At 43.8% G+C, this 24,541-nt stretch overlaps 1 protein-coding gene across 2 annotated transcripts in view; it reads right to left on the bottom strand.

Moving 5' to 3' along the window:
* The window catches only part of LOC148019535 (heat-inducible transcription repressor), a 154,102-nt gene that overhangs the window by 69,603 nt on the left and 59,958 nt on the right, over positions 1 to 24,541 (bottom strand). The window lies entirely within an intron of this gene.

The following is a 24,541-nucleotide window of genomic DNA, read 5'->3' as shown; positions in this document are numbered from 1 at the left end:
ATACTCATGCATGAGGTGCATCAAGTGTGAAAAAAGCCCCAAAATAGTAAATCACCAAAAGTTTCATTGAATGAGGAGCGGTTCTAGAGAGTTTCTGTATCCCACATACAAAACCCTGATTTGGAAGGCTCCTTTCACGTCTACAAATAGCTAGGATGTACACCATTCAGCCCATCCTTGTGTGTAGGTTTCTCACTCCCACATGCAGACTTCAGCCATCAGCCATCTTCCACTAGCTATTCAGCCCTATTGGGTTTCACTCACACCTACGCTTACAAAGGAGTGTCAGTGATTAGTAGGACACTAGGGCACTTTTTACTCTCAGTACGAGAGGTTTTTTCCCCTAGACTTATTGTCTTCTTTCGTATGTGCTTATGTCACACACTTACGGGCACTTATTGTGTTCGGGTATGAACAACCCCTACAACCCTAAGGTTTAAGGGTCCTACTTTGTACTTTCACATTACACTCTTTCAATCTATTGCATTGGGTGTCGTGCTTCACTCTCCACACTGTCTACTGCACTCTCAGCTGAGCTTCGATCCGAACTCTCTCTCACATTTGGTATCAGAGCTGAGTACAGCTCAATCTTCTCTCTCTGTTCAGCTAACACTTCTCTCTGTGCTCTAAAACCGGTCAGCTGCTCGTTAGCAATACCAGCTGCCAAGTGCATCAATAGTTGTCACTCCAGCAAGAGACGCCCTGCCCCTGTGCCCTATACAACACTGCCTGTCAGTGCTTTGTGCAGCTCTGTCATGTTCAGCTAAGACTTCTCTCTGTGCTCTGAAACTGGTTAGCTGCTCGTTAGCAATACCAGCTGACAGGTGCATCAGAAGTTGTCACTCCAGCAGGAGACGCCCTGCCCCTGTGCCCTGTACAGCACCGCCTGTCAGTGCTTTGTGCAGCTCTGCCAGCTTCAACATCATCTCTGCCAGCTGTGACGCCCTACAGCCTGTGTGTGAGCCACCACGCCCTAGGTGTGCCGCCTTCAGCCCCTCCGACGCCGCCTGTGCCTCTTCTTGCTCCATGTCTTGCTTCTCCGCCCCTGACCAGCGACCCCGCTGCCCGCCTCTAACAACGCCTGCGACGCCCAACCCGCCTATACCTGAGCCCTGCGTCCTGCACCCTCCGCCTTGCGTCACCCGCCACTGCCCCTGCAGCCCATTTGTATTCCCGCCCGTCTATGCAGCGCTGCCTGAGACGGAACCTGCGCCGCCATGTCCTGTACAGTACCTGCTGCCACCAGCTCGACTGGTTTCAGAGGTTTTTTTTAAATACTTTTTTATTCCAAATTCACCTCTGGAAAAAGGAGCTTCTACCCAGGCAGGCACAAAATTCTGAGTACATGTCTGGGACACGGTTGATGCAAATTTCTTGGCAAATTAATCAGAAATTTTGGGGCTTTTGTATTTTGGGAAGACATTGGCACATGTATAGCAGTCTCAGTGAGAAATAGACTGTTTTGGACAATTTTGGGGCCAGAAATTTTGGGGCTTTTAGTCATACAGTGTTGCTAAACATTGAATGCACCTTGAACTGTGCGCATTCCAGACAGTTTTTGACAAAGTGTACCTCAGTGTACTAATTGACGCAAGGTATTTGCTGAAAGTTCTAGAAATTTTGAGATTTCCAGGTTGGTCCAACTTGGACATTGCTCTTATGCTTCTTTTGGCGTTGATTATCATGGCAAATCAGGGAGGGGATGTATTTACCTATGTATCCAAGGAGGACAGATTGGATGGTAACAATTACTCACTTTGGTCCTTCATGATGAAAATGGTACTTGTTACGAAAAATCTTTGGGACTATGTCAGTGGAGAAGAAGTTAGGCCCGGAGTTGTGGCTCCTGCTACTCCTCCTCCAGGAGGATGTGGACAACGGGCACCTCAACCTGCTCCACTTCAACCACTTCCCCAAAGATCAACAACTAAAAAAGCATGGGACACACAGGATGCATAGGCTTTGTCGCTGATTGCATTGGCACTTCAGCATCCATCATCCCCCACATTCATTCGGTACCTTCTTCACAAGAAGCTTGGCTAACTTTGGAGCACATGTTTGCTGGCAAGAATGAGACACACATCTCTTTCTTAAAGAAAGAGCTTGAGACATTGAAAATGGATGAGGGTGATTCCATGCAAGATCACTAGAACAAAATTCAGGACTTGCATGAGCAACTTATGAATGTCGATAAGTACTATTCAAATGCACAGTTGATATCTACTACCTTGAACTCATTGTTGGGTGTAAAGGCCCTTTACACGCTCTCTCGAGTATATATTACTTCACACATGTGAACCTACCCTAACGGGTGTAAGTGTACCGTACCCTAAGTATAAATACATTCTTTTATTATTTGTGTGTACCACACTGGTTTACACCTATCCGACGACTCACTCTTACTCTATCACTGTCAAACACTGTTTAGTTTTGTGTCATTGAACTCCTCGATTAATATACCTACTCTCAGCTCTCTTTCTCTATCTGCTTCTGCTTCAACTCTCCAAACTGGTATTAGGGCCAATGGCTCACACAAGCAGGCGATTGGTATGTCAGGCCGTTGAGGAGTAGACAAGCGTGTATCAAGCGACTGACTGGTCGGGGTGCAGCTAATGGGCCAGGCGATTGACTGGTCAGGTGCAGCTAATGGGACAGGCATCAACAATCAAACGGTGCACACGTAACGGTGCATGCGACTGGTTCGGTGCAAGTGTAACGGGCATCAGACGAACTGACGGCTAACGGGACTAGAGAAGTGCGACACGACGGAAGGCTCACGCGTGATGGGGACAAGGCGTCGGGCTGCACGGACGACAACCGTCACGCACCCGCACGGATAACGGGGAGATCAGCACCCCTTTCTTTTATTGAAATCAGAAACTTTTCCAGTCTAATTTATTCCCCCTCTTCCGGATGTTCACACATACAAGCACAGACTACAAATCTGCACAAATCTATTTCTCAAAATTTGGAACTTTTCCCAGATTTGTTGACAGACACATATTTCAATGACTTCTCAACCATAAATTGCAGAAATTGAGTGCACAGGCTTCAAAAATTTTGGGGAGTGTCGTTTTTTCTTGGTTGAGCCAATTTCTTGGAAATTGTGCACTCTTGGATCCCGAAATTTGGGGCTTTTGCAGAAATTGTGAAATTTCTGCAACATTAGCCCGTTCTTGATGCTTGGGAAGATATATTTATGCAATTGGAGCAGATTCACTGCAGAAATTTTGGGGCTTTTCACATTAGTGATGTATTTTTGAGTCGTTTTGAGACTGGACAGTCAAATTTGCAGCAAATTCACTGTTGAGTGGGAGTCTTTAGAAGTTTGAGTTTTGGATGCTTCAAATGTTGAAAAAGGGAAGCTTCTCTTGGTACATGTATTGCTGAATACTCATTATGCAGTGAAACAGTGGTAAATACAGCATTTGCGTCATTGCATTCGGGAATTTTGGTGATGTATTGCTGAAGTGGAAGTTTTCCTTAATGCAAATGTATCAGATTTGATTCGTGCATATGCTGTAATCAATACTTGAGACTGAAATTTGCAACTAAACATTTGCTTCTTGGACACCTTGGAAGTACAAGAGTGTGTACTTGTTGTTACAATTCAGAAACCTTGTTATTGGCTGAAAGCATTCGGCCCTTTATTGCAATTGTGAATTGCTGAAGATGGCTGGCAGTGCATCTACAATCTGACACAAAGAATCTCTTTGAGATTCAAGAATTTGATGGAAATGGTTTGATCTTTGGAAAGATCGTAAATAGGGTATACTCTTTCTAAAGGATTGTGATGATGCTTTAGAAGAACATAAGCCTATTGCTTTGTCAAATGAGCATTGGGCTAAAATGAATATAAAGGCCATTACTTACATTAAAATGATTGTCACAGATAATATCTCGGTTGATATAAATGGGCTTGATACTGCCTATGTAGTTTGGGAGAAACTCAAGGCTACTTATGAGAATACAACTCCTGTCAATCAAGTACATCTCATGCGGAAGTTGATCAACTTAAAGCTTAATGAGTTCAAATCTACCTCACAGCATTTAAATGCTTTCACTAGTATTTTGAGTCAGTTACAAGATGCAAGTTTGCCAGCTTTTGATCCTAAATTGAGGGCTATCTTATTTCTCATGACCTTGCCCGATTCATGGGAAGCATTGGTTGTGTCATTGAGCAATAACCCCAACTTGACATTTGATGGTGTGTGTGGTTCTATTCTAAATGAAGAGATTAGATGCAAGGCAAGTGGGGAAAACAGTGGAACAGGCTACAATATAAGAGGAAGAACTAAAAAAATGTATAATGCTGCAAATAAAAACAAAAATCGCAGCAAAAGCAAGGAAAAACAGCAAGATGTAACTTATTATTAATGTGGTCGCAAAGGGCATAAAAAGCTCGATTGCAGGTACTTTAAAAAGGAACAAGAACGTAAGAAGTAGGCTAATGCAAAAGGGGCAAAAAGAATGACAAGGATGGCAGCTCTACCCCTAAAGAGATAGAAAAAGTAAATGTGGTATCTAGTGTTGTTATTGAGGAAATAGAAGACGATAAAGATGTTGATTTGCTGGTTGCATTTTCAGATCCGCTTGCTATGACAGTGGAGGACATGCATATCACTAAAACATATGTGATAGAGGCTTTGTTGTCAGCTCATGATGGTTTGTCACCATCGTGGATTGTTGACAACGGTGCTTTTTTCCATCTTTGGAGTGTTTTGCTACTTATGCAGAAGGTAATCTTGGAAAAGTCTACCTTGGCAACAATCATGCATGTGATATTGAAGGAATGGGCACCATACACCTGGCTCTAGAAAATGGTCAGGAATTGATTCTTCATGATGTTAGGTATGTTCCTGGCATCAAGAAGAGCTTGCTTTTTGTTAGGCGACTAGACAGCAAAGGTAACTTCACTACTTTTGGTGGTGGTATGTGGAAAATACAAAAAGGATCTATGCTAGTCACTAGAAGTGGTAAAAAGGGGACTCTGTATTATCTCTACTGCAAGGCACTTCCTGGAAAGTTTGTTGCAATTGCTGAAGTACAACCACACATGGAGTTATGGCACAAGCGTCTTGGACATATGAGCCAAAAGGGTTTACAGGTACTCTCTTCACTTGGAAGAGTTGATGGAAAAGCTCAAAGCTTGACTTTTGTGATGATTGTGTTTTTGGTAAACATGTAAAGAGTCCATACTCTCATGGAGCCTCTAGAGAGGCATGTATCTTGGATTTAGTCCATTCAGATGTTTGCACCATGCCAATAAAAACTCATAGTGGTTTCCATTATTTTGTCTTTCATTGATGACCATTCTAGGAAGCTATGGGTTTACTTGCTTAAGCAGAAACATGAGGCATTGGATGCTTTTAAAAGGTTTTATGCATTGGTTAATACTCATAAAGGCTTAAAGTTAAAATGCATAAGAACAGATAATGGGGGAGAGTATGTATCTAAAGAATTCAATAAGTTTTGTGATGACAATGGGATTAAACGAGAGCTTAGAGCTCCTTATAATCCATCATCTAATGGTGTGGCTGAGCGAAGGAATCGCACGTTATGTTAGAAGATTCAGTGCATACTGTCCACAGCTAATCTCTCGCAATCATTTTGGCGAGAGGCACTTAAAACCATGGTGCATATTTGCAACCAATCTCCACATCGTGCACTTGAAAGTGGCATCCTTGAAGAGGTTTGGTATGGCAAACCTACTTCATATGACCACTTAAGAGTCTTTGGCTACGAATGCTATGTACATGTACCTATTGATAGCAAAACCAAACTTAACATGAAATCTCATAGAGGCATCTTCATGGGTTATGGAGATGAAGGTGAAATGGGCTATCGAGTTTGGGTTCCAAGAATAAAAAAGGTGCTACGTAGCTGAGATGTGGTATTCAATGAGTCAAAGCTGCTGAAAAATGTCGCATCTAATGACTTAGACAAAAGGAAAGTTAAATTTCACCAGCCTACTGAAAAATCAGCTCCTTTTGATGCTGATTATGACAACCAGCATATCATTATTGAGCCAGATGAAAATGGACAGCAAGGGGATGCTGAACATTAGCTTGAGCACCAAAATCAGCATGCTGAAAATGAATTACAGCAACCTGAACATGCAGTTCAGCAACCAAACAATGAGGTCATTGGCATTCCCTTGGATGTGGATCCATTATCTGATAACACATATCATTGGGTAAGAAGGTATACACGTGTCAAAAGACCTATAGAAAGATTTGATCCTTCTTTGGACTGCATTTTGCTCACAGACGAAGGTGAGCCTCTCATGTATAAAGAAGCTTTATCATGTGAGTTGAAGAAAAAGTGGGAGCTAGCTATGTAGGAAGAAATGAAATCATTGTATCAAAATGATACTTGGGATTTGGTTACATTGCCCAAGGATAGAAAAGTCATTCCTAACAAATGGGTCTATAAAATCAAATGTGTGGATGGCAAACCCAAATACAAAGCCAAACTTGTAGCTAAGGGCTATACACAAAAGAAGGGCATTGATTTTCAAGAAGTTCTCTCTTGTTGTCAAAATTACCACTCTTCGAGTGTTATTTGCCATTGTAGCATCTATGGATCTTAAACTCGATCAAATGGATGTTAGAACTGTATTTCTGCATGGTGATCTGGAAGAAGAGTTGTACATAAAACAGCTTGAAGACTTTGTTATACATGGAAAGGAGCATTTGGTATGTAACCTTAAGAGAAGCTTGTATGGTTTGAAACAGACTCCTAGACAATGATATAAAAAGTTTAATGCCTTCATGCTCTCACATGGTTTTAAAAGAAGTAGTATAGATGTCACCAGGTGGTGATACTTTTTGCAGTTGCTTTCCTTATTTACTAATATAAATATTTTATTTTTATTTTCTTTAGTTGCTGTTGCTTTTTACCCCAGAGTTCTCTTGGATTAAGCCGAGATCTTTGCATGGCCAGAAGAGGCAGCCATTGGGACAAATTGGACTAATGGTTTGTCTAAGCCTTAGGACCAGTTCCATATTGAATGGGCACTGAAGAATAGAATGCCAGTGGTTTGGGACTATGTGCTTAGCCACTAGAGATGGTACACGACAATGAGCTTGGCCAAGACAAAAGATGCACATGTGAGATAGCTCTCGGAATAAAAGTCACCGTAACTGAGCCATATTACACTTTTTGATGTAGCTGCAATGATAAAAGTTGCTCATAACAACTTGAGGAATGCAAGGGTCACCATTCCTAAAATTTAGAGAGTTACTATTTTTGGACCCCAAAATCTGTTCGTTTTGCACGAGGATTAATTCTCTGGTCTGTGCCGAGGTCAAATTTTACACCGATCATGGAGAATTTTAGACCGGAAGGTTTAAACCGGAAAATTGTTACATGTATGCCATGTGGCACAAATTCCCAAAAGAGAGAGAGAGAGAGAGAGAGAGACCATTTTAAAAAAAAACGTAATAGGCATGAGGGGCAAATCTGAGAGTAAAGTTTTGAGGAGCTAAGGGCAAATTGCTACAAGTACATTAGCTATGGAGAGTACTTCTTCGTCTGTGACTCATGTGCGGAGGTAGAGCTTGCTCCCTCTAGTCAACTCTCTCTCTATTCTCAAAGGAAATGCTCAGCATGATGAGCTGATTCCATCAAAGGTATAGTTATGTGTTTTCTTTACACTTCTACTAAGGCAAGACCCTCACTGTCCAGGTTCAGGAGCAACTATTAGCTTCTCCAATGCAAGAACTAAAGAAAGTGATGACCATGCCATACAGGATCAAAAGTTTTTCAGCTTTGATTTAGTGCTATTTGTGGGACTCTTTTACTGCTAGAATGATGCCAGGGTAAGAGGGATGTTGTTCTGGATATGCTAGACAGTAAGAACAGTAAATACAGAGTTCTGCACACTCCAGTTCTGCATCATTGAGTTATGGTCACAGAAAATGCTTTCCTAAAAGGAATGGTGTTCTAGTCATGTTGTACTGTCCTTATGCACCTAGGATTTACTCAGAAAATATGAAAACCAATTGTTCACAAGTTATGTATTTTGTAACATTTCATTTTTGTAACTTTCCATCTTTTAATTGATAAAGAAATACCAAAAGGGGCGCCGATCTTCGGGGCCAATCTGGTGTTGAGCGAGGGAGTGAGGTCTCTCTTTTTTTTTTGTGTGTGTGTGTGTGTGTGTGTGTGTGTGTGAAAAGGCTAGGTGTTAATTGAAGGAACTATCGCTTTATGTGAGTCATAGACCGGTTTCAGCAGATCACTGCTTATATATTAAGAAGGCTAATGATGAAAGTCTTATTATACTTGTGCTTTATGTGGATGATATGCTTATTGCTCGTAAGCATAAAAACCAGATTAATGCATTGAAAAGGCAGCTGATTCAGCCTTTTCCATGAAGGATTTGGATCTAACTGAACATATTTTGGGCATGCGTGTAACACGAGATAGAGAACAACTCTTATTTCACTAACAAGGAAAGTACATCAGCAAAGTACTTGATCGATTTTCTATGGCTGATGCTAAGCCTCTTGGTGTACCTTTTCCACCCTATCTTAAGCTAATCAAATTGCCCAAAAGATGATAAGGCAGTCAGTATTATGAAGGGTGCTCCTTATGCTTCAGCTTGTGGTTTACTCATGTATGCTATGGTTGCTACTAGACCTGACATTGCTTATGTAGTGGGAGTTGTAAGCAGGTTCATGTCAAATCCTGGCAAAGCACATTGGGAAGCAGTGAAATGTATCTTACAGTACCTTAAGGGTACACAAAGAAAATGTATTTGCTATGGCAAGGTTATGTTGGATCTACAGGGGTATTGTGATGCAGACATGGTAGGTGACTTGGATACTCGCAAGTCTACTAGCGGGTATATCTTTACCTTGACGGGTGCGGCAGTTTCTTGCTGCTCTAGATTGCAAAAAATAGTAGCACTCTCTACCACTGAGGCTAAATATATTTCAGCCACTGAAGCTTCAAAAGAAGCAGTTTGGCTTAGTCATTTGGTCAAGGATTTTGCACTGCCCACCAAAATGCCTGTACTTAGATGTGATAGCAAAAGCGTTGTATGCCTAGCTAAGAATGCCATATTTCATACACGTACCAAACATATTAATGTTTGGTATCATTTTATCAAGCAAGTTCTGGATAATGATCTAGTCACCCTGACTAAGATCAAATCACAGGATAACCCTACAAATGTTCTCACTAAAAGTCTTGCAAAGGCTCAACATGAGCATTGCATTAGACTTGTGGGAGTTGGTTAAAGGTTCGCTTAGGACCTTTAAGTGGGAGGTTGTTGGGTGTAAACGCCCTTTACGCGCTCTCCCATGTATATATTACTTCACACATGTGAACCAACCCTAACAGGTGTAAGTGTACCGTACCTTAAGTACAAATACATTCTTTTATTATGTGTGTGTACCACACTGGTACACACCTATCCGACGACTCACTCTAGCTCTATCACTGTCAAATACTGTTCAGCTCTGTGTCATTGAACTCCTCGATTAATGTGCTTGCTCTCAGCTCTCTTTCTCTATCTGCTTCCACTTCGACTCTGCACTCATTACCTCCTTCATACTTGGCTTTTCATACTGCCCTAAAACTGACAATGAGGATTGCCCCACAACCTATTTCCTTTTTTCAATGACTCAGTTTGCTTCTAGAGGAGGAGCAAACAAGAAGAAACTATGGTGTGGATGTCATAGCCTCTGAGCGGGCTTTTATGGCTAGACAGAAGGGCAAAGGCAGCCAAGTAAAGAATGCTCCGCAGAGCTCTAGGACTTCACGCACTTCACACGGTAATAAAAACCAAGGGGGCACGCAAGCCAAGAAGGCAAGCGCCATTATTGCAAGAAACCAGGCCACTACATCACTGAGTGTAGAAAGCGCATCGCCAAGGAGAACAAAAAGGAGTCAAGGATGTTTGTTTCTGATGCTCCTTCTACTGCTAGTGAGTCAACGTCCTTTGTTGCAGACACGGACTATTGCTTTTACACATGTAGTTATGACTCTTCTTGGGCTAATTGAGCATTTAACTCTACTGAGAATGAAGGCACTTGGTTTTTTGACAATGGTGCTTCTAGACACATCACATCTCGCAAAGATTTATTTTCTTCTGTTGGTGCAACTCCAGTTGGCAAGTCTGTACAGTGTGCCAACAATGCATCATACCCTATTAGAGGTATTGGGGAGATTGTGCTCATAGCTATTGATGGCTCTATTCTCCGCCTGCAAGATACTTTGTTTGTGCCAAGTATAAAGAAGAATCTGCTCTCTATTTCTTCTTTGGCACGTTGTGGATTATTACATGTCACCTTTGATGATGACAGATATATGGTGAGCGACAAGGAACACATGACTTTGATCTTGACTGGCACTTTATGTCATGGGTTATATGAGTTGGATGCTCTTTCAGTTGATCAGTCAACGTACTTGGCATCCACTCTTACTCTTACTATGATATAGGCGGACTTATAGCATGCTCCGATGGGGCATATGAACTATGGTAGCTTAATACTCTTATAGCATACACAGATACTAGATGGATTACCTCTTCTAGAGAGACCTCCTGAGCACTTGTACGAAGGATATATTTTGGGAAAAATACATCAGTTTTCTTTTCCCCATGATGTTGCTTTTAAAGCCACAACCAAGTTACGATAGTGCATTCAGATGTATGTGAGCCTATGCAGACAAAGTCATTGGGTGGATAATACTATTTTGTAACTTTTATTGATGACTTTACTCGCTTCTGCTGGGTCTATTCTTTGATGACAAAGTCAAAAGTGTATGATGCATTCTTCGCTTTTGTAGCACTTGTTGAGAACCAATCTGGTTGTAAAATAAAGACTCCCCATTCGGACTGAGGGGGGAATCTATGTCCTCTATGCTGAATTCTTTTTTGAAGCAGAAGGGCATTGATCATCAGTTCACTACTACCTATACTCCACAACAGAATGGGGTTGCAAAGAGGAAGAATCGGTCACTCATGGAGATGGCCAAATGTATGCTGACAAGAAAGAGCTTGCCACACAGTTTTTGGATGGAAGCTGTAATGTGTGCTTGCCATGTTTTCAACAAATGCCCCACCAAAGCATTAAAGAATATTACGCCTTTTGAGGCATGAAACAACCGGAAACCTTCTGTTGGGCACTTTCGTACCTTTTGGTATTTTGCATATGCACACATTCCCCAAATACTCAGAAAAAAACACAAGGCTGTCAAATGCATTTTTGTGGGATATAGTAATGAGAGCAAAGGCTACAGACTCTATGATCCTGTCTCTAAAAAGATGTTTGTCAGTAGGCATGTACTATTGATGAAAAATCAGATTTGTCCCTTGCTGGTTTTGACACATATTAGGCTGCCCGTCATGTATTTGAAGGGCTGCTGCCCATTTCATTTGGTGATTCAGCTAGAGTTTCAGCAAGTGAACTTAATGTTCAGCCAGCTGCTCCATTGGATAATGCAGGAAATCAGCCATTGGCTTATCTGAATATTCAGCAAAGTGCTGAAACTAAAATTCACTAGGAGCTTATGCACAACTAGGAGGCAAGATAAATGCATGGATGGTCTTTACAGACTATGAAAGATAGTCATCTGGATACACCCATGGCTGGTCGTACTAGAAGGCAAGCTCGTATGCATGATACTGCACATACCATGAAGTTTGTTATGGCACCAAGTACAGTTGATGATGAGGAGCCTAAATGTTTTGAGGATGCACAACAAAGTGTGCATTGGATGGCAACAATGGAAGCTGAATTGGATTCTATCATTAAGAATCAAACATGGGATTTAGTGTCTTTTCCCTTTGGAAAGAAAGCCATTGGAACAAAATGGGTCTACAAGCTAAAACAGAATGCAGATGGATCCATTGACAAATATAAGGCAAGGCTAGTAGCCAAAGGCTATGCACAGAAGAAAGGCATTGACTATGAGGAGACATTTGCTCCTACCTCCCAAATGACTACCATTAGGTCTATGGTTGCTTTGGCTGCCCATTATGGATGGATTGTGCATCAGTTAGATATTCAAACTGCATTTTTACATGGGGAACTTCATGAGGAAGTATATGTACAGCAGCCCATTGGTTTTGCAGTTAAGGGATCCGAACAATTGGTTTGCAAGCTGAAAAAGGGTATTTATGATTTGAAACAAGCTCCTAGAGCTTGGTATGCAAATATTGATGCCTTTTTACTCAGCCAAGGGTTTATAAACAGCTCATCTGAGTCTACCCTTTACGTATGTAAAAGGGGGGGATCCATGCTAATCATTTGTCTATATGTTGATGATCTTTTGCTTACGGGGACACATGCTAATCAGATTTCAGCATTCAAACAGAATTTGCAGCAAACTTTTGAAAAGACAGACTTGGGGTCTTTGCATTATTACTTGGGCATTCAATTCATATATGATGCTAGAGTTTATCACAATCAAGATACATTGGTAAACTTCTTGAGAGGTTTGGCTTACGGGATTGCAAGCCACTCTGTATACCAATGGAACCTAGACAAAAGCTGTCATTACATTATCATAGTGATTTGTTTGATATACACACATATGCTCCAGCAATTGGATGTCTTATTACCTATGCAACACTCAGCCAGACATACAATTTACAGTTTCAGCCCTGAGCAAATATATGCATCAGCCACGCATGTCACATTGGCTAGCTGTTAAGCATGTCTTTAGTTACTTGCAGGGTACTAGATCTCTTGGATTGCTTTATGCCAAGGGGGGACCACTATAATTACATGCTTACAGTGACTCGAATTGGGTTGGTGATTATGATTCACGTCACTCCACTAGTGGCAATTGTTTCTTTCTTGGCTCATCTTGCATATATTGGCTTAGCACGAAACAATCCACTATTGCCACATTGTCATGTGAAGCTGAATACAAGGCAGCTTTCACTACCACAATTGAATGTGTATGGATTAGACGCTTGCTAGCTGATCCGGATGTATCTGTTACGGAGCCTACTCCTTTGTTCACTGACAGTCCGAGTGCCATTGCAACGGCACAGAACCCAATGTTTCATGCACGCACAAAACACATTGAGATACATTATCACTTTGTCCGAGAGAGGCTACATGCAGGTGATATCAGCCTTGGCCCTTGTCTATTGTCCTACCACCAGTAATGTGGCAAACATCTTCACCAAAGCTCTTCCTCTTGACAAATTTGAAGCATTTCGCGATGCTTTAAATTTGATCTCCTTTGTAGCGGATGATCCTTGTACTTTTAATCACTCTTCACTCCAGGGGGGTTTGTTGGGTTTCACTCACGCCTACACTTACAAAGGAGTGTCGGCAATCAATAGGACACTAGGGCACTTTTTACTCTCAATACGAGGTTTTTTCCCCCATACTTATTGTCTTCTTTCTTATGCGCTTATGTTACACTTACGGGCACTTATCGTATTCGGGTGTGAACACCCCCTACACTTTGTACTTTCATGTTACACTCTTTCAGTCTATTGCATTGGGTGTTGTGCTTCACTCTCCACACTGTCTACTGCACTCTCAACCAGAGCTTTGATCCTTTCTCTCTCTCACACAAGCCCCCAGTGTGACTGCTACTACGTGTTCTACATTATCGCCTAGCCTCCTATTGTTGCCAGCATGGTTGTCTCCATGTGTAGTACGGACTGATCCGTACGATTTAGTATGAAAAAATAAGCACTTTTTGGCCACTCTCCTTCAAGTCTACAACTTTCTTTTTTTCTCTCTCCTTTCTTTTTTTTTCTTTCTTTCTTATTTCTCTCTCCCCCCAAGCCTCTCTCTCTCTTTGACACAGACACCAATGACACCTTCATAGGCAGATACAGGGGATTATTGCTTGGGCTAGAGCTAGGCCCTCCATACCCACATGAGATTGTAGCATTTGGAGCTCATTGTTACTAGACAAAGCTCTATGTTTTACATATAGCCATAGTTAGTTTCCTTTCTTATTTTGCTTTGTGCTACATATTTTGCCCAGACAGTTGTACCATCATACACATGATTGTAGCTCATGGTCTCATAGGTCATTTTGGCCTTTTGTAGACGTTAATATATCATTTCATTTCTCTCTCTCTCTCTCAAGTTCCATAGTTGCACTAGTATCACATACGAAGGTTTCATACTATACCATACCTTACGTATTAGTACCATAAGGTACCAACTTAATGGATACATCTTTTCTTGTTGGAACTGCACTTTGGGATCAGCTAAATGTTCCTTATACTAATATGATTCTTCCATGAGACTAGGTTATTTGAGATTTAAGCAATTTCTCGAAACCTTCTCTCTCTCAAACCCACACTTCTCTTATTTGTATAATCATTCATATGATGTATCCACTTCCGCCTATGTAGTTGTAAGTTGTAGGTTGTAGTGGCACATGTTGTGCATGCAACACCAAGTTTTGGCATATTATCCTCAAGTATTCATCTTAATGTTTTAGGTTCGAAAAAAAAAAAAAACCACGCCCACGTTTTTAACTCTCAGAAACGTTTCATAAGTTTCAAATTCATAGAAACACATTTCTTAGTTGTTATGCCAGTGGTCAGCTATCATCATTTTCATCAAGTCATTTTTGTGTTTTCAACGCTTTTCTTCATCAACCTCTACTCCAACTGGAGGTTATTGCACTCGAGATCTCTCTCTGATGGACGATACACATCGACGCCTCCCTCAATCCCCCCTCCCATGAGAGCCATCGGCTGTTGGATAGCTCTGCCCTTGAGCATCTTGTACATTCTTTCCTTCATTTACAGCAATGATTCATTCACCTCAAAGTTCTCTTTCTTCTCTATTTGTGTTTTTGTTTTTGCATTTAGGGTTTGCATTTTGCATGTCATTGTCTGAGTTTGTGTGTTTCAATTATGATCATACTTTCTTTGTTTCCTCAGTGCAAACCCTAGCATAACTTCACATAGTATCACAACAGGTGCTCTTTTAAAGAGTATCATGCGGTATTGTGGAGACTTAGTTTTGTGCGAAGTACACAAACAATATGTAACTGATTCATAATGTCTCAAATTCCTCCCTCTCGGATTCCCATACTGCCTTATCAAGCTTCTCCATCATTGGAGGTCTTGAGGAGACATTGGACTCGGCAAGGAAGACGACCACCTTCACCTTCACCTTCTTTTTTTGTCTACTGTTCCAGATTTCAATCACTTGACAAAGGAGGATTTTGAAGGGTACTTGCGCATCACACATAGTTGAGCTTCTACCCCGAGCTCATACCCCTCCTACCAGCTTTGCTACTCCATCCGGACCGGTTGGTGAGACTCATCACCTCTTCAATCATGGAGGACATACAACATTTGGGACGATTGGCAACCCATCTTCTTCATCTCAACCAAGCTCATTTCGTACATACTACAATCCCTTTGAGTCGTATGAATAAAAACCTTTCATGTTTCTCCTTTTGATGTGTAGGATCCAAATCACATATTGTCGAGCTTATAAGCCTCCTATTAGCTTTGCTATTCCATCTCGACCAGTTGGTGAAACAGATCATCTCTCTCATCATAGAAGAAATACCACATTTGGGATGATGGACAACCCATTTTCATCTCAGCCAAGCCCAGTGTTAGGTTCATACAACCCCTTTGAGTCCTATGAATCAAAATCCTCTCTTATTTCTGATTTTGGTGTGCAAGATCCGAATGATTTTCAGTACATAAACTTAATAGAAGGGGCTCTCCAAGCAGACATCCTTCATCAAGCATATCTACATCTTTTGTTCCATTTAAGCATGCGAATCAATCTTCTCAAATCCCTCCCATCCCACCCACTTCTCATCCACGCTTCAATTTCCTCTCTTCTTCATTCCAAAACCTCGGATTGCAATCCACTTACACATCCAACACCCTAGGAGTTGGACATTGGTGGATCATCTGAGCCAGAAGAAAGTCATTGGGACAAAGTGGATTTTTCGGGCAAAGCTAAAAGCTGATGGAACTTTAGACAAGTACAAGGCTCGCCTTGTAATGCAAGGGTTTCAACACAAGCACAGCATTGATTATGAAGAAACCTTTGCCCCTACTGCACAGTTGACTTCCTTTCGGTTGCTACTCGCACTCACCGCTCACCACGGCTGGCCGATACATCAAATGGATGTCAAGAGTGCCTTCCAGAACGGATACTTGCAGGAGGAAGTCTATGTGGAGCAGCCAGCGGGCTTTCGCTCAGGGAACCCTAGGGATACGGTATTCCGTTTGCAGAAAGCTCTTTATAGACTGAAGCAAGCGCCACGGTCCTAGTTCCATAGAATGGATGAGTTCTTACAGACTCATGGATACCATTCTACCCCTTATGACCCGAAATTATATGTTCGATCCACTCCAGAGGGGGTTAGCTATATCCTCCTATATGTTGATGACTTACTCATCACAGGTTCAGATTCTACTGCTATACCGGAAATTAAGGCTAAGCTTAAAGCTACATTTGAAATGACAGACCTTGGTTTGTTGTCTTATTTTTTGGGGATGGAGATAGTTCGTTCTGGAGAATGTATTTTTGTGTCACAGCAGAAGTACGCACTTCAACTTGTGGAACAGTACACTTCAGATCAGACATGGCTAGTGGCCACGCCTATTGATCCTATTGTCCACTTGTCAAAGGATACCCTAGGACAGCCCTTCGATGCACACACCTATCGTTATGTTGTACAAAAACTTCTTTGGTTAATTCACACTAGGCCAGATTTAGCTTACTCAGTTAGCATACTCAATCAGTATCTCACAGCACCTAGGATGTGACATTGGATTGCATGTCTTCGTGTGTTGAGTTATTTGCGGTGTACTTTTTCTTATGGCTTGACATATGGTTCTGGTTTATGTTTGCAGGGGTACACTGATTCTGATTGGACAGGAGATCCTGACACCCGGCATTCCCATGGCGGCTACCTCTTTAGCTTGGGCACGGCTCCCATTTCTTGGTTTAGTCGTAAGCAAGAGACGATGGCGGCTTCCACGGCCGAGGCTGAGTACCGGGCTCTCTTCGATAGCACCACCGAGGCCATCTATCTGAGGAGTTTACTGGCGGTGCTTCATTTTCCATGTGACTCTCCCATAGTTGTCTACTCCGACAACCAGAGTGTCATTGCTCTTGCGGGCAATCCGATCATCACACCACGGATAAGGCATGTGGGAGTCCACTTCCACTTTTCCAGAGAGCAAGTTGAGCTAGACACTATTCGCCTAGAGTTTGTGCCTTCATCAGATGATTTTGCAGATATCTTGACCAAAGCGGTCAAACGGCCAGTTCTTCAGTACCTACTACCCAGGATCGGCTTGGGTACACCCTCCCCTACTTCTTCAGCTTGACGGGGAGAGAGTGATTCACTCTTGCTTTCCCTTCCAGTTTAAGAGGGGGCGGCTCCTACTCTTGATCTTGACAGTGATGATGTTTATGGTTTTTTAGACATTACATTCACTTATTCTTTTGTATTGTATTATAGGCATTTGTAACTTCATCCGCACTATCAGGATGACCTAATTGTAAAAGGGCACTTGGACAAGTGAACACTTCCCCTGCGAGGACACTGTCCTAGTGGCATCGTTGCATAGCATATTGCATGAGCATGACATCTTGCATCTCCCTTTGCATTACCCTATGTATCGGCATTTTGTTCATGTCAACATGCATCTATGTGCATTTATCCCTTTTCAGTCTTTTGGAGTGGTCGACTCTAGGATCCACCATATTCATAGCATAACACATTGTAGTTCTCCTAAAGGCAGTTTCCCTACCCTTGCTTGCTTGCTTTGCTTTTCTTACTAAGCCCACCATTTTCTTTGCCTCTCACATATTCAACACGTGATTGGCACATACACTCACTTTTATCATCCTTAGGCACTTATCCTCATCAGTGCGAGGGATTGGCTTACTAGTTTTGTGAATAACTTGGGTTTAATACTCTCTTTATCTTTTCCTATCTGTCACTTAATCGGCTGCTGCCCCTATATTACTTATGTATTTTCACAACACTTTTCAAAAAAAAAAAACAAAACAAAACAAAACAAAACAAAACAAACAAGTCTATTGTTGATTCCATCCGCCTTTGTAGGCCTTGATAGGCCCTTGGGCAACCGATGAGCACCCTTGGTCTGATGCCCTAACCTCTCTGGGGTGATCACTTGGGCTCTCTTGGTAAGATATCCATCACCTCTGTAGTCTTGGTAGACCACTGGGCAACCGACGTGCACCTTTTATCCGATGCCCTAGCAACTTTGGGGTGGGACGCCTTGGGGTAAATCAAAATTTAGGCTGGCCTACTTTTCTCGCCCTATTTTGGGGTTGAGAGGGGGTGTTGTGCTAAAAAATGCACTTAGCCACTTAAACAGCCCCAAAACATGCTTATTTTAGGCTTATTTTAGCCAAAATCCTAAAACAGGGAGCCGATCGAGAAAGTTAAGTGGGAGAGGATCTAGAACCCTAATTTTCTATAAATTGGCAGCCAGCCCTCCACTCTTTTACAATCTCGTTTTTGTAGGTTTCAGGTGTTACCAACTTGCTGCCCACACCCCGGTCACAGAGGACATCTCAGCCCTTGCTGTCCATCACTATTCCCTACAGTCTGGCGCATGTTTCCAGCCCTCCACACGCTGATTGCTGCTGTTTCTGCCTGGTGACTGACTGTTCTTCATCTGCACTGCTGTCGTACAGCCTGCCACGCCTGCTGCCTTTGCAGGCTCCAGCTGCTGCCCTGACAGTTTTCTCTCTCCTGTCTGCAGTTGCTGCAGTCTTTCTCTCTCCTGCAGGCTGTCCTACCTGCGTTTTCAGACTTTCTCTCTCCTGCAAGCTCCGTTTTTAGTCTTTCTCTCTCCTACAAGTTGTCCTGCCTGCACTTTCAGTTTCTCTCCTGCAGGCTCCGTTTTTAGTCTTTCTCTCTCTTGCAAGCTGTCCTGCCTGCGTTTTTAGTCTTTCTCTCTCCTGCAGGCTCCGTGTTTAGTCTTTCTCTCTCCTCACTGCTGTCTACATCACATCCAGCTTCTCACCACTGCATTTGCTAGTGTTCGACATCCGGAGGCTGCCTTGCTGCAATTTGGGATCCGTTTGGAATACGACACACTCTCCAGCTCATTACCCTTGCCTTGATCCTAGAGATACAGGAGTTCGAGGTTCAATATTCATTCACTGCATAGTGTGTTTGCTGCATAAGCATCGTATTATTACTAGTCATATCATTTCATTTATTCACTGTGTTCATTGTCTCTAAGTTACTCTGACCCTAACCCTAACTGTGTTCTTTTTATTAGTCTGTGCTTTGTCGTACAGTTTCTGTTTATGTTTCTGTGTTAGGGTATTTTTTCTTTACATCCTGGAGTAGTCTCTGAGTGGCTGCTAGGTCTCGCCAGAGTGCTCTCTCCTCCTCCCAACTCTGCTACCTGGCCTATAGGGCTGCCTCTTGGTAGATCCTACTCGACTCAGCTAAGACCTCTGCAACTTCCTCTGCGATCCAGTCCACCCTGGCCCACTCCCTCGTCTAGAGCTACTCAATCTGCCTCCTCACATCCTCCCTCCCTCTGTAGATCAAGTCAAGGATCTGACAAGATCGCGTGTCAAGGCCTGAAGCGGGAGCATCAAGTGTGCATAGAACTGAGCAGTGATCAGACAAAGTGGTGCCAGCCAACTGCCCTACCTAGCCTCCGCGAGAGCACCCCCACTCTCCCACATAGAACCAGTCCAGCCGCTCCAAAAGAGCTTCGCCCAACCGCCTATATCCCTAAGAGAAGTCCAGCAACCTCTCTCTCCTGTGAAAAGTTGGGTCCCGCCAAGCATCACGTGCTCCTACTGCCAGGAGGAAGACCTCCCATGCCTCTTACTCCTCCCCTGCCATACCCTGGAAATCTCTGCCCCTGCCCTACTGGTCCTCTACGGCCTCCAAGTTGTTGAAGTCTCCTCCAACAATCCAAGAGTCGACCTCTGAAAGTCCTCTTGCAATCTTCATCTAGAACCTGTTCAGGGCCCTAACCTCAATAGGAGCATAAACATTGAGGACTCCAAAGCATGAGTCCCCTAAATCCAATCTAATCCATAGAGCCCTCCCTGCCATAATCGTCATGTGGTCTTGCACACAGGTGGTAAGGCTCAGGCCAATAGAGGTGCATATGCCTCCACTCCTACCCTGGGCACCAATAGAGTAATCCCAATAGGTGTGTGAGCTACCTGGAAGTACCTTCCCCACCCGATGGGCCTAGAAGGGCGTGAACTTGTGCTCCTGAAAAAGTAAGGTGCCGATCCATCTGGCAAGGGTAGGCTGCAATTGCTATTGAACAATCAATTTCCTAGAACCACGTGCCCCACTATAGTGGAGGTTCACGTTCCAAAATGCTAGGTCTAGACTCATGGGGAAACCTGTGACTGACCAAATAGACATCTGTATGGTGTGGAAGCTATTGATGAAGAAGAAGAGCCATGGGGCATGTGAATGCGCTTGGCCACAAGCCTAGAGGGTGAACTCCATTCCCCCATGCTGGCGGACCATGGGGGTGGTAGATGCTCCAAGCGGGACCACTAGGGCGTCTATAACCAAGGTGAGAGGCATGACTGTGCACTAGTAGAAGCGGGCAGCCTCTGCGAGGGGCCACTCGATCACATCCATCGATGACCACCACTAGGTAGGGGCTCGAAAATAATGCTCAAATGTGGGACCTCGGCTCCAGCCCACCAGTTAATGTCCATCATGCACCCTAGCCACTACTTGGAAAAAAGTGTTAGCCCTCCTTCACCCATCCACTAGGAGATGTAGTCTGCAATCTGGCCCCTCACTTCCTCCTCTATATGTCATCGTCCAATCTCTTGAATGAGAGGTCTAAAAGAAGAAAGCATAGTTTGGTCCATCCAGTGGTGCTAGTAAATGAACCTTGCTGCTCCTTGACTTGCGGACCACGAAGATCCCCACCTCCAGAGGTAGTGGAAACTCTCCGTGACCCGCAACTCTAAAATAGGACCACTAACCATTGTGGAAAAAATCCTATGGGAGCAATTGCGCCTGTTGAGGAAAAGTGTAACGGGCAGCTCGGCCAGATGAGCTAGTGGCTGTGTGGGAAGGTGGGAGCTAGGCTGCTGGCGAGGAGAAGATATGTGTGTGTGTGTGTGTGTGGTGGGGGGGGGGGGGGGGGGGATCGCCCTGAAAGCGGGGGGCTTTGGGATAGGGTCGGGGGCAATCCATGAGGAGGGACTGGGGATGGGGGCTAGGGGATCTCGGGTAGCGTGGGTTGTGACACCCCAGTGGGTGGTGGGGGTAGAGGCCTGTGATCTTGCTAGGTGGGACGAGCAGGGGACTACTGCAAGGTGCTCTGACGGGGGCCTGTTGCCCGCCCTCATGCTCTCTGCTGCTGTGGCTGTATCTGAGGGGGTGGTTGAGGCCCCCCCTGCCGTCTCCCTCTCTGTCGTCGCTAGAGCCATGTAAAACCGTCAGCATCCACTTGCGAGTCTGCCGACGGAGCTGCCTTCGCTCCGAAATGTGTGCAATCTATTGCATGATGCCCAAAGTCATGGCATCGCACACACTGACCAAGCTGCCCTGTCCTACTACCTGAAAGACTGTCTGCCTGTCTCAATCTCAAGAAACTTAGGTATGTTATTTGTATCTTTCACAGCCGCCCGTGCCTTCAGAACTTCTACGGTTGTCATAGCATCCGCGAAGGAGAGAGCAAGAATTGTGCCGAAAAGCCGTCCAAAGTCCTCCACTAACACATAATACTCTACCGCCAATCTAAGGAATAGAAGGGTGACCGGGTGTGTAGGAAACCTGTTGTGGAGCGGGAACTCCTCCACTGTGAAGCCACTATACCAAGGAACCATATAGATGACCCCCTTCATGGAGGCATAAGGTGAGCTATGCACTAGCTCATGGGCTACATCCATGGAGGTGAGTCGAACCATGAAGATCCCTTGACCCATGAGAACTACCTCCGCAATCTGCATTGTGCCAATGTGTAGCGTGGAGTGAAGCCAATCCCAAAGCTAGGCCCAAATTGAGAGTGTCCTACAACTTGTCCAAAGATTGTTGTTTCTTTCAGTTCCAGCTCTGTGTCACAGACGGAAAGGAGTTGTTCCTCAGAAAGGACAACGCGCAAGGTGTTTGACTAGGGGGCACTCGCAAAATACACCGACGTCTAACCAAAGGTTTCCATTGCGCATCACTGCTGAGGACTACCAAGCTAGCTTCTGTGATACCGAGGGGAACGTTGCTGTAGATGGAGGGAGCAACGATTGCTAGTGTTATCACGTCTCCACAGATGCAAGCAACTCCTGCTGAACTTGCAGAGAAGAAGCAATCAACGGAGCAGACGAACATGCAGCATAGGATGGAGGCACAAGAGCGGTCGACTGGCGAGATCTTTTCGTGTGTGAGGCAGAGGACGGAGCTGCCATAGCAAGTCAATGATCGTTGTCACAGAGAAGAGAACCTGGTGGGACGCGCACGCGATGGCGCAAACACAATCAGATGGTCGTGAGCAGGGCATGCAAGCAGGACAAGCGCGAGCTAGGCAAGCGCGAGCGGAGCCACGAGCAGGGCACAGCACAAGCAAGGCAATTGGGCGGAGCCGCGAGCAAGGCGTAAGAGATGCACTTCCGCAAATTTTATAAGAAATCTTCAATATAAGAAAAGACCAGAAAACTTACTTCAAGCATAATTGGCATTCCCAGTTAGTCTACTTCATCAATATTTTAATGCACCTAGAGTGTCACATTGGACTACTTGTCTTCGTGTGTTAAGATATTTAAGGTGTACCTATAATTTTGGACTAACTTATGAACATGGTTTATGCTTGGAGGGTGATACCGATTCTAATTGGACGAGAGATCCTAACACTCGACATTCCCATGGCGGTTATATCTTTTCCTTGGGCATGGCTCCTATTTCTTGGTCAAGCCGCAAGCACGAGACATTGGTGGCTTCCACGGCGGAGACTGAGTATAGGGCTCTCTTTGATGGTACACCGAGGCCATCTATCTGAGGAGCTTGCTGGTTGCACTTCAATTCCCTTGTGTTTCTCCTACAGTTGTCTACTGTGACAATCAGAGTACCATTGCCCTTGCGAGCAACCAAATCATCACACCTCAGACGCGGCATGTGGGAGTCCACTTCCACTTCACTAGAGAGCAGGTTAAGCTAGATACTTCGCCTAGAGTTTGTGCCTTTAAGTGATAATTTTACAGACATTTTGACCAAAGTGGTCAATTAGCCAATCCTCCACTACATTGTACCTCGGATTGGCTTGGGCCACCCTTCTCTACATCTTCAGATTCACACGGAGAGAGTGCTTCCTTCCCTCTTGCTTCTCCCTCCAATTCGAGAGGAGGCGGTTTTTTCTCTTGTTTAGTGACAGTGATGATGTTTATAGTTTAGCTTTGGACTTTTCAAACATTTATTCTTCGTATTGTACTTAAGGACATTTATAACTTCACCCGCACTATCGGAATGACATGATTGTAAATGGGCACAAGGTCAAGTGAATAATTCCCTTGCGAGAACATTGTCCAATGGCACCATTGCATCGCATTCTACATGAGCATGAAATCTTGCATACCTCTTTGCATTATCCCATGCATGCGCACTCTGTTTATGTAAACATGCATCTGTGTGTATTTATCCCTATTTGGTCTTTTACGAGTGGTCGACTCTAGATCCACCGTATTTATGGCATTGCACATGGCAGTTCTCCCCGATAACTTCCCCATGCTTGCTTGCTTGCTTGCTTGCTTTGCTTGTCTTGCTAAGCTCACCATTATCTTTTTTGCCCCCCCCACATATTCTCCATATGATTGACACACACACACTTCAATATCCCTAGGCACTCATCCTAGTAGTGTGCAGAATTACTTTGCTTGTTGTATGAAGGTCCTTCCTTATTTTCCCATACTTTGAGGCACAGTGACTCAATAGGACGAAAACCGATTTCAAACCCTCACTTACTGCTAAATCTTTTGGAAAAATCAAACCAATTACCCTTCCAAAAAAAAAAAGTCAATTGCCGATTTCATCTGCCTTTGCAAGGCTTGGTAGGCCCCTAAGCAGCCAACATGCATCCTTGGTCCGAATACCCTTGGTGAGCCCCTAAGCAGCTGACATGCACCCTTGGTTCGAATGACTTGGCCTCTTTGGGCTGATTACTTGGGCTTTGGGATGGGGCACCTTGGGATAAAAGACTATATATTTTAAGGGTTTATTTCTCATGGCTCTGTTTTGGGCTTGAGAGGGGGTGTTGAGCTAAAAATGCATTAGCTTGACTTTAAACGGTCCCAAAACATGCTTAATTAATGAAGAAAACCTTTTATTTTGAAAAGAAACGCAATTCTAGAGAGTTATTGTGTCCCATATGCAAAACCCTAATTTGGGTGCCCCAAACTATTTATAAATAGACATACAGCCCACTACTCTCCCTTAGTCTCATTTTTGCAGATTTCAAGTCTTTCAGCTTGCTGCCCACACTCCGGATGCAAAGAGCATCATGTTCCAAGCTGGCCATTGCTGTCGACAAGAGTCTAACACCTATTTCCAGCCTTCCACCCACTCTTCGAAGCTGATTTCAGCCTATTGA

Source organism: Lygodium microphyllum, chromosome 19, assembly GCF_053477565.2.
Source record: "Lygodium microphyllum isolate KBCC chromosome 19, Lygodium_microphyllum_v1.1.10, whole genome shotgun sequence".
NCBI classification, from domain to species: domain Eukaryota; kingdom Viridiplantae; phylum Streptophyta; class Polypodiopsida; order Schizaeales; family Lygodiaceae; genus Lygodium; species Lygodium microphyllum.
Note: the sequence above shows the minus strand (reverse complement) of the source record. Positions and strands in the feature narration are given on the sequence as shown.